This window comes from Paralichthys olivaceus, chromosome 14 (assembly GCF_024713975.1).
Source record: "Paralichthys olivaceus isolate ysfri-2021 chromosome 14, ASM2471397v2, whole genome shotgun sequence".
Lineage (NCBI taxonomy): Eukaryota > Metazoa > Chordata > Actinopteri > Pleuronectiformes > Paralichthyidae > Paralichthys > Paralichthys olivaceus.
The window spans coordinates 18675121-18684042 of NC_091106.1; the positions used below are offsets into that span (position 1 = coordinate 18675121).

An 8922-nucleotide genomic window follows, 5' to 3' on the forward strand; every position below is an offset into this window, starting at 1 on the left:
GCGAAGATGGTTTTTGTTTTTTCACCTTGTGTGTGTCATCATGGTTGAGATGTGGCAGGAACTACCACAGAGGGGATTTCAGTAGATCAAGTACATTTACTTGATTACTGTACTAGATGTATTTATCTGAACTTTCTACTTCACTACATTATTATAATACAGTGTGTTACACCTTGGTATTTATAGTATTCTTTAAAGCAACAATCATCTTGTGGAAAGCTTCAAATTAAATGCACCTTGTCCCCAAATCTTGGATTTAAATTCTTTCAACATAGTTTTTTTCAACATTCATGTCAACTTCACAGTGTGATAAGAGCTTTTCGTGGGAGCAACATGAAGTAATATCATGAATCCTGCTGAACGTCTCCTCCTTCTTTGTGTGGCCACTGTAATCAGCAACAACACTTCTCTCTTTACACATGTTCACATGAAACCTAATATGTTTTAGTGTGTTTCAGACACACTCCTGCTCTGCTCTATCTAACCTCATTGTCTCTGTCTGGCATCCGCACACTGCACAGCATCTGGCTGCTGTCCAAGGCCTCGCTGTCCATCTCTGGCACTTCCATTCCTCGTCTGTTTCCCCCCATCGCCTCTCTGCCCTCTGATGAAAACTCACTTGTGTCTGGCTCTCCTGAACCCCAGCTACTCCAGGCCCAAGCCTGTAAACTTCAACCCCCGGCCCCCGGCGTCAACTCCAGCCCCAGGTCCCAGCCTCTGGCCTTGAGCTTTTTACCTTCTCCCCGACCCAGCTGCTGTCACCTTCCCCAGCCGTCCAGCACGGCATGAGAAGCCTAGCAGCTGTTGATCAATGGGCAGCCGGGGCCAACGCCTGCCTGTCCCCTCCCCTGACCTCCTACTCTTACACACACAGACACACACACACACACAGATGCACGCACACACTCCCCAGGGAGGCAACAGATGGGGGTCAGCCAGAGGAGAGGGGTGTGGTGCGCGACAAAGGGCTGGGTTAGGTGTGTGTGTCTCAGTCTGTATTCGAGAGACTTCATGTGAGTGAGTTTATCCAATGGCTTCTTCCACAGTTAGATAATATCATGCATGTTTTTATGTATGTGACGTGATCCTGTGTGTGTGTGTGTGTGTGTGTGCGTGTGTGTGTGTGTGTGTGTGTGTGTGTGTGTGTTTGCAGGGCTGTGGCTGGACATTTGCTGGCCCCGTGTCTCCAGTATGGACAGGTGTTGGTGTCAGCAGTGTCCAGACTCATTTCAGCAGCTGCTGCCTCCCCCCCCACCCCCAAGTCCTCTCCTCACAAGTCTCCCTCCCTCCCCACCGACAGATGTAGCCACACCACCTCCACCTCTCAGCTTTTTATGGGCCCGGCCTGTTTTGACTTTAAATATTTGCCCAGGAGGCGCTCGTTCTGTTTGGGTAAGGAGGGGTTTGAAGAGACACACACACACACACGTAAACATTTTCTCTGTGTATGAATATGTACACCTATGTGTGCACCCTCCCCCGCTTCTCTGTGTTTACACACACCTGGGCAGCATTGGAAAGGTGGTTTGTCTTGTTTTTGTCTCGCCAGAATAAAAGCCTGTCAGCAGTCAAACAGCCGACACAGAGAAAGAAAACAGTTCACCCAACTGATCTGTGGCCCCCGATGGTGAAAACCTGCAGACAACTGGAAGAAAGAAAACACTGCAGGAGCTGACAGCTGAGAGCAAATGGATGTTTAGAGAATTGAGGATTTTTATTGCACCTCACAGCAACCTCCCCTGTAAAAACCACAAATATCTGATGTGAAGTCAGTTAGTTTCAGTTTGTTCACATTCAGAGTCGAGATTCAAGAACTTTATTGTCATTGTGCGAGGACAATGGAAATTACGAAAAAGTCCTGGTCGAATCAAAGTGTGCCTGTTATAAGATTTACAGAGGAAATACACAAATATAAAGAAAAGGCAAAAGTGTAGTGAAACAGAAATATCAGCAAAGAAGCAGAGAAACGCTTTAAACAATGTTTTATTAATCGTTCTTCTGTTTCAATGATGTAATATGAACAGCAAGAATACTTTTAATGTGGTGAATGAAAATATTTAAGATTATTAACGCTGTGCTTATCAAATTTTGTATATAGACAAATTATCGAGTGGATAAATGGAAGGTAAAAATCTAATCGTAACAATCCCAGAGAATATTATCTCCTGACTGTGCATTTTAAAAAGTTTAGCCAATTCAATGTTGATCTCATTTATCCTTTATTTAAGCAGGAAGGTCTCACACAGCATCTCCTCTTCCAGGGAGTCCTGGTCAAGATGGGCTGAGAATCAAATCAAATAAGTTTCATTTACAGAAACAAGCAGGAACATGAAACAGACATGAAATTATATGGGAATCAATGACAAAAATGATTTCTATCTATCTACTCCAGAAATATCTGTCTGTCTCTATATGGCTTAGAAATCTCCAAAATCATATCGGCTTCACACTCGCCATGTGAATTATTCAGGGCCCGAGGAAGAGCAGTGTCGAATTTGGACACGCGATATTAATAAACTTAAAATTTGACGACCATCACTTTGTAGCAGAAGCGACTGGGACTCATCAACGTAAGTGATGTTGTCTATCACGGCAACAGCGTGAATATAACTGACAATAGAGTCCTTCACTGAGTCTTTCAACAGCACCTGACGGCCTTCATCTGTGAATGGAGTTAACTGATCCAGGGAAGTGTCCGTCCTGTACTGTGCAGTAATATATGAATTTATACGTACATTTCAATCCTCTCTGCAAACAGTCAGAGTGAATGCATGGTTTTGATTCTACACACCACTTTGTGTCACATTTTCCTCCTCGTAGGTTTGAGGCAACTGCACAGCAGAGGTGAGGAACATGGCTTCAGAAGAAAGGATTCAATTAATAGCTACACCTGTACTCCTCGTTTTCTTACTTTATACAGAAACAACAGTGGAGACACCAACAGGCTAAACACTGAGCATCAACAAACGCTAATCTCAAGGTGACACATGCTGTGAAGTGTCGTGCTTCTCCAAAAGTCCCCAAAGAGCGACTGAAGCTTCTGCTTATGATCCATCAGAAGGGGAGAGAGAAGGAAGATAGAGAGGAAGGTGGATATGGAAGAACGATATACAGTTGGGGGGTTTGGAGTTGAAAGATAATTAGAACAGCAGTGAAGGATTCTGCTGCTGATCCCAGAAAAAACACCTCCGCCAGCTGGGTTCAAAGTCCAGGAGGGAGGAGGGACATGAAGACGGAGAGGAAGAGGAAGAGAGAGAGAGAGGGCCACAGGAAGGGGAAGATTTGGGGGATCTATAGCGGAAGAGTGGTGGAGCACACCTTGTTGTGCCATCTGGGCCAACTCCCCCACCACAAACACACACATTTCTCCATCGTCTTCCTCCTCCTCCTCCTCCTCCTCCTCCTCCTCCTCCTCCCAGCCCATTAGGACGGAGGATTAAGGTGGTGGCAATGACAGGAGCGTACCTGGCAATACATTTAAACTGTCCAGGGGAGGGAAGCAGGAGGGTGAGGGAGGGAGGCAGATCACAAGGGAGGAAAGCAAAGGAGAGGTAATAAATGAGATAGATGGGACGGTGAGATCATTACGCAAAAATACACACACACACCAGGATTGTTGTGACAACAGCAAAAAGAAAGTTTCCTCACCGGCAGCGCGGCCGACTCGTCTTCAAAAAATGGCAGCATGAGCCAGTGAGTGCCAAACAGATGCTGGTGCAATTGCTGCCCCCCCCCCCCCCAATAAACACCACCACCACGCTCTATACCCCTCACCACCACCACCACCACCACCACCCCCCAGCCAGCCAGCCAGCCAAGGGGGGGGGGCACAGCTATGGATGGGGCCCATATGGCCGCAGCTGATGGGGGTGATTGTCGGTATTGTTCACTTTGTCAGCGATCCTGGGGATGCGGGAGAGAACTAATGATAATGCAGAGTGCAGATGTGCTCTGGAGCAGCCCAGTCGTTAAGCAGCAACAGCTTGTGTTTTGTGTGTGTGTGTGTGTGTGTGAGAGAAAGAGAGAGAGAGAGACAGAGAGAATGCATGTGCATGGGTGGGTTCCTTGGTTTGTGTGCGTGAGATCGAGAGAGAATATGTGTGTGTGTGTGTGTGTGCATGTGTATGTGTGTGCCTGTGTGAGTGTGTGTGTGTATGTGTGAGTTACAACCACAGCTGCTTGCCAGCCTGTTTCCCTTCTTGAGAAGACCTTCTGGAAGACCTACTGCACACACACACACACACACACACACACACAGAGAAACACACACACACACACACACACACACACACACACACATACACACGACACATACATGAACAGTTGTTGTTCCGTGGATCTGCACATTTGTTTCATCATTCATCCAAACTGATTCCTGTACACTAGAGATCAAACGTCAAAAACTTTATCAATTGATGGAGAGTTTAACATTTTCAGTGAAACGTAACCTCCGTCAGTAAACACATTATTTCAATATTTCACTGGATAAGTAAATATCTTCACCTAATGGTGGCGCTGCAGGCAACTTCAGCAGATTACCTGTAGCTGCTGTCAGACACATCTGCAGAAACTCCAGAGGAGCTGGTGTGAGAACACAGCAGGAGATCCTCCGCAGGATTCACCAGGAGCAGGTGGGGGTGTCGATGACGCTTCTAACTTGCCGCAGAGAAAAACCACACACACACGTAGCAGACACAGAAGTCAGGAGAGTGTCTGGTGATAAGGGCCCCTGCTGGTGTCGGTGCTGTAAACAAACATGTGATCTCCTGAGCAGAAATAATATGTTACTTCCTGCCTACGCCTGCTGCTCCGCCCTGCACCTGAATCCTGCGGAGGCATTTCATTCTGGACCAGAATGGTGGACACATGTTTTATGTTCCTTGTTTTAATATTCCATGTTACACTTTGTCGTTTTATTCATGGAGACGGGACTAAAGCAGATCATTTAGCTCTGTTTGATTCGCTTGCACCGAACAGAGATGCAAAAAGAAAGATGACATAAAAAGAAAGTGGAGCGTGTTTCTGAAGACTCCCTCGCTCGTTTGGCCTCTCCTCTCCTCCTCTCCTCTCCTCTCCTCCTTCTCTACTTCTTCCCTACCATACAGATGGTCCCAAGCTGCCTTCAATAATCCAATGCACAGCCATGCCAGTACTCCCCGGGCTACACCCCTGATGCTACACCACTCACACATACATATACAGAGACAGTGCCAGTTCCCTGGGCAGGACCCCTGTCTCTCTGGTCCAGATTGGTTCAGTTTGGTTCAGCATGGAGCAGTAACACTGGCCCTCAGGGCTCTACATGGGCCTACGGGGCCCCAAGTTGGCCTCAAGCATAGCTGGGGCCACGATGGAAGATAGCTCCGGGGCTTTGTTGTGTTATCTTTTGATGATGACTGTTAGTATTATTACACAAGCTGGAGCGGCCAGATGTTTTCATTTTCATCAATGTAAGCCTGGTCATCTGGAGGAACACGAGAGCCGACAGACGACAGAGAGAGAGATGGAAGGAAAAAGGTGAAAGGAAGGAGAGCGAACAGTGACATGGAACTTCTTAAAAGATGAAAGAGATGGAGATGAAGACGAGGACAGCGATGGAGACGAGGCCTCTTCAGGAAGGAGCGAGGGAGAGGCTGGTCGGACATGACGGAGGCAGAGAGAGAGAGAGAGAGAGAGAGAGATGGATGGAGGGATGGAAAAGAAGCATGGGTACGCAGAGGGAGGGATGGACAGAGTGCGGCGGATTGGGGGGAGGGATGGAAGAATGGATGGAAGGAGGAATGTGACAGATGGGTTGTGCCTGGCCAGAGCTGGGAGGGAGCGGAGAGGTTGGCATCACAGGGTGAGAGAACACACACACACACACACACACACACACACACACACACACACACACAATGACTGCACACACACACACAAACACACACACACACAATGACTGCACGCTCACATGCATGTGCGCCAGTTAACTCCCCTCATGCACAGTCTCTGCTGTCAGGAAGCACTTCGATGTCTCCCCTTGTGTCAAGAAAACGTCGACCACATGATAAATTGTCAAATAAATAGCGCAGTGGAAATGTTCTGACATATTGTTTGCATAAATTTATTTTCGGCTCTTGCAATCAACTTTCTCACTGAGACGATTCTGAGACAGATTCAGGATTTCACTTCAGAAATTCCCAAAGTCGTCCCAGAAATGAAATCATCTTTGAGATCAGTGTCACCAGCACGACCTGGAGTTCGAGAGTCTAGATACTGTTGAGATGCAGAAGGATACAGGATCTCATCAGGCTGGACTGTTTTTATTTATTTATTTTTATTCCCTTTTTTTTTTTTTTTACAGGGGTAATTCTCATGGATAGAGAAAACACTTTTGTTTCTCTTTAAGTCGATATCTGTTTCCCTCTTGGTGACGCTGGACTTGGTTGTGTGGTTATTTTAATAAATAAATGATTCTGATTGTCAAGTGTTCATTCATGTTATTCTGTTGTGTCATGGTTTGACTTTGTCAGTATATAAGTTCCAGTGTGTGTCATTTACTGCCGTCAGTCTATCTATTGGAGTTTAATAATGTTTTATGCCTCAAAATATTTTCATGAAAGTTGGTGGAAGGAAGGGACATGAGCCGAGAATAATCCAACTATACAGGGAATATTCAAAAAGGGCATAAATCTTGAAAAAGGGGGCAGATCCAGGATGTATTATTCATTATATTATCACTGATTTCCCGGGGAATAATTCATGGATCTTGAAAAAAAGCAACCTATCATTCTTCCACCATGCACATTATGGTTTCACCATCCACATTGTTTTGTTGGCTGTAAGGCCTGACTGAATTTAAGGGGACTGCTGGGCCTTGGCGGAGGTGAGGGCTCTACTGACTGACACATCAGTTCAGTTTTGTAAATTCATTTTTAAAGTTTAAAGTCTATCTGCTCACACATACTTCTTCATATCATTTTTATATTTCACCAGAACACAATCTACCAAATTCCGACAACGCTGCATGTTTTTATTAATAATATCCCTCAGTCCCAGTTCTCACTTCATTCTTCATGTTTTAATGTCAGGCTCTGACGCCTTGTTTGGGTTTTATGCTATTTACAATTTGATCCATGTTTTTGTTTGACATTGATTTTTTTTTTGAACATGCTTTCATTGTTCTATTCGGACACACATGTAATTATATGTAGGACTGAATCAAATCAACGTATTCATCAGCCGTCCTATCGAAGCTTTTAACACAATTTAAACGAGATGTTTTTGTTTCCACATCTCATTGTTTTTGAAGCGTAAAGTTACATCCTGCTCAGAAAACTGGAAAAAAAATAATGATTCTTTCCAAAGTTTTATACCTTTAACTTCCGTCAAGTTAAACGTTATTATAAACAGACACCTGGAGGTGAAGACACACTGCTGCATGTGTTTGCTGGTTTGGCTCCACAGTGACACATCAAATGATTGTGAGAATTTTGTGATTCGTTACACTCGCAACAATACGATACAGCAACAGGGATATGAGCTACTACACAAAACAGTGTGTTCTATTGTGTGTGTGTGTGTGTGTGTGTGTGTGTCTCGCTTTCATCACAGGAGGAACGACGTGACAGCGAGAATGAACTTCACTCTTCCACATCATCACAGCTGGCTGCTTGCTTGTCGTGTGTGTACATGTGTTTCTGTGGTTTCCTGTGTGTGTGTGTGTGTGTGTGTGTGGTACACATACTTGTCTACATCTCAGCAGGCAGGTGCAGCAGATGTCCAGCACTGACATACACAAACATGCACACACACACAGTAACGCCTTTAACATCTACACAGCAGCAGCAGCAGCAGCAGCAGCAGTCCAGTGGGTTGAGTGACTGACACCAGTAGACCCCTCCCTGCGTGACCCTATCAGGTCACTATGGCGATGATAAAGTGCTGAGTCGTGCACATGTGTCTCGGTGCCAGCAGCTTCCATCAACACCCCGAACACGCCCTGGTAATGCCCCTTATCTGGCACACACACACACACACACACACACACACACACACACACACACACACACACACACACACACACACACACACAGCTGGGAGAGGATGGCAGAGGAAGTTTTGTCTTTTTTGTTTTAACCTTAGAGCCAATTAATTTAGCTCCCCTTCAAATGAACCTTTCTGATTGGAGGATTTGCTTTTTTCCCAACATCTCTTTTTACCCTTCCTCTTTTTCTCTTTCTCTATTTTTCCCTCACTTATCCCAGGAGTTCGAGGCTGCTCTCCTTCCATACAAGAATCACACAAAGAACAAGTACTGTTTAATCCCTGCGTAGCCCAGCCCCTAAAGACAGACCAGCTGGAGGCCTTTGTGTGTGTGTGTGTGTGTGTGTGTGTGTGTGTGTGTGTGTGCACGCTCATGCTAGATCACAGGTTATATAAACCTGTGTTCTCCTTGTGCGACCACAGAATGACTTATGTAAAGTTTTCCTTGCACATGTAGACATATGTAGATGTACATATAACATGTGTAAAGAGGTGTGGGGGGAGGGGGGGTTGCAGAGGGGGTTATGGGTAAGTAGTATCCCCCCCCACCCCCTCACACAGAGACACACAGACACTCAAGTTCGAGTTGTGTCGCCTTTTGTTTTCAGGGAGGGGGGAGGAGGAGGGTGCAGTGGCTGGATGGATGGACGGCGAGCTGGGACACTGTGCCTCCCGATGTTCCCAAAAAAAAAATATCCCCCTCCCCCCTTTTGCCTCCCTCTTCCACCTCCCTCCCTCCCCAGCCAGTGTAGTGCCACTGTATTGTCTGCTCGCAGGCGGGCCGCTTGTTGCTTGCCTTCTGTCCTGCTGTGCTGAGTGCCTGACAAAGGGGCTCTTTTAAATATGCAGACAATCCTCGATCACTTGCGCGCACACACACACACACACACACACACG

The 8922-nt window shown here is 46.1% G+C and overlaps 1 long non-coding RNA gene across 2 annotated transcripts; it reads right to left on the reverse strand.

The window, feature by feature from the left end:
• Positions 1–1797: 1797 nt before the first annotated feature.
• LOC138413619 (uncharacterized) lies at positions 1798–8365 on the reverse strand. Of its 2 annotated transcripts, XR_011246017.1 has the most exons (3): positions 7727–8365; positions 4540–4744; positions 1798–4224 (listed from the first exon to the last, which is right to left on the reverse strand). It is a non-coding gene; the product is annotated as an uncharacterized lncRNA (long non-coding RNA). The 2 variants fall into 2 exon arrangements; XR_011246016.1 differs by having other exon boundaries at positions 4540–8365.
• Between the last annotated feature and the right edge of the window lie 557 nt (positions 8366–8922).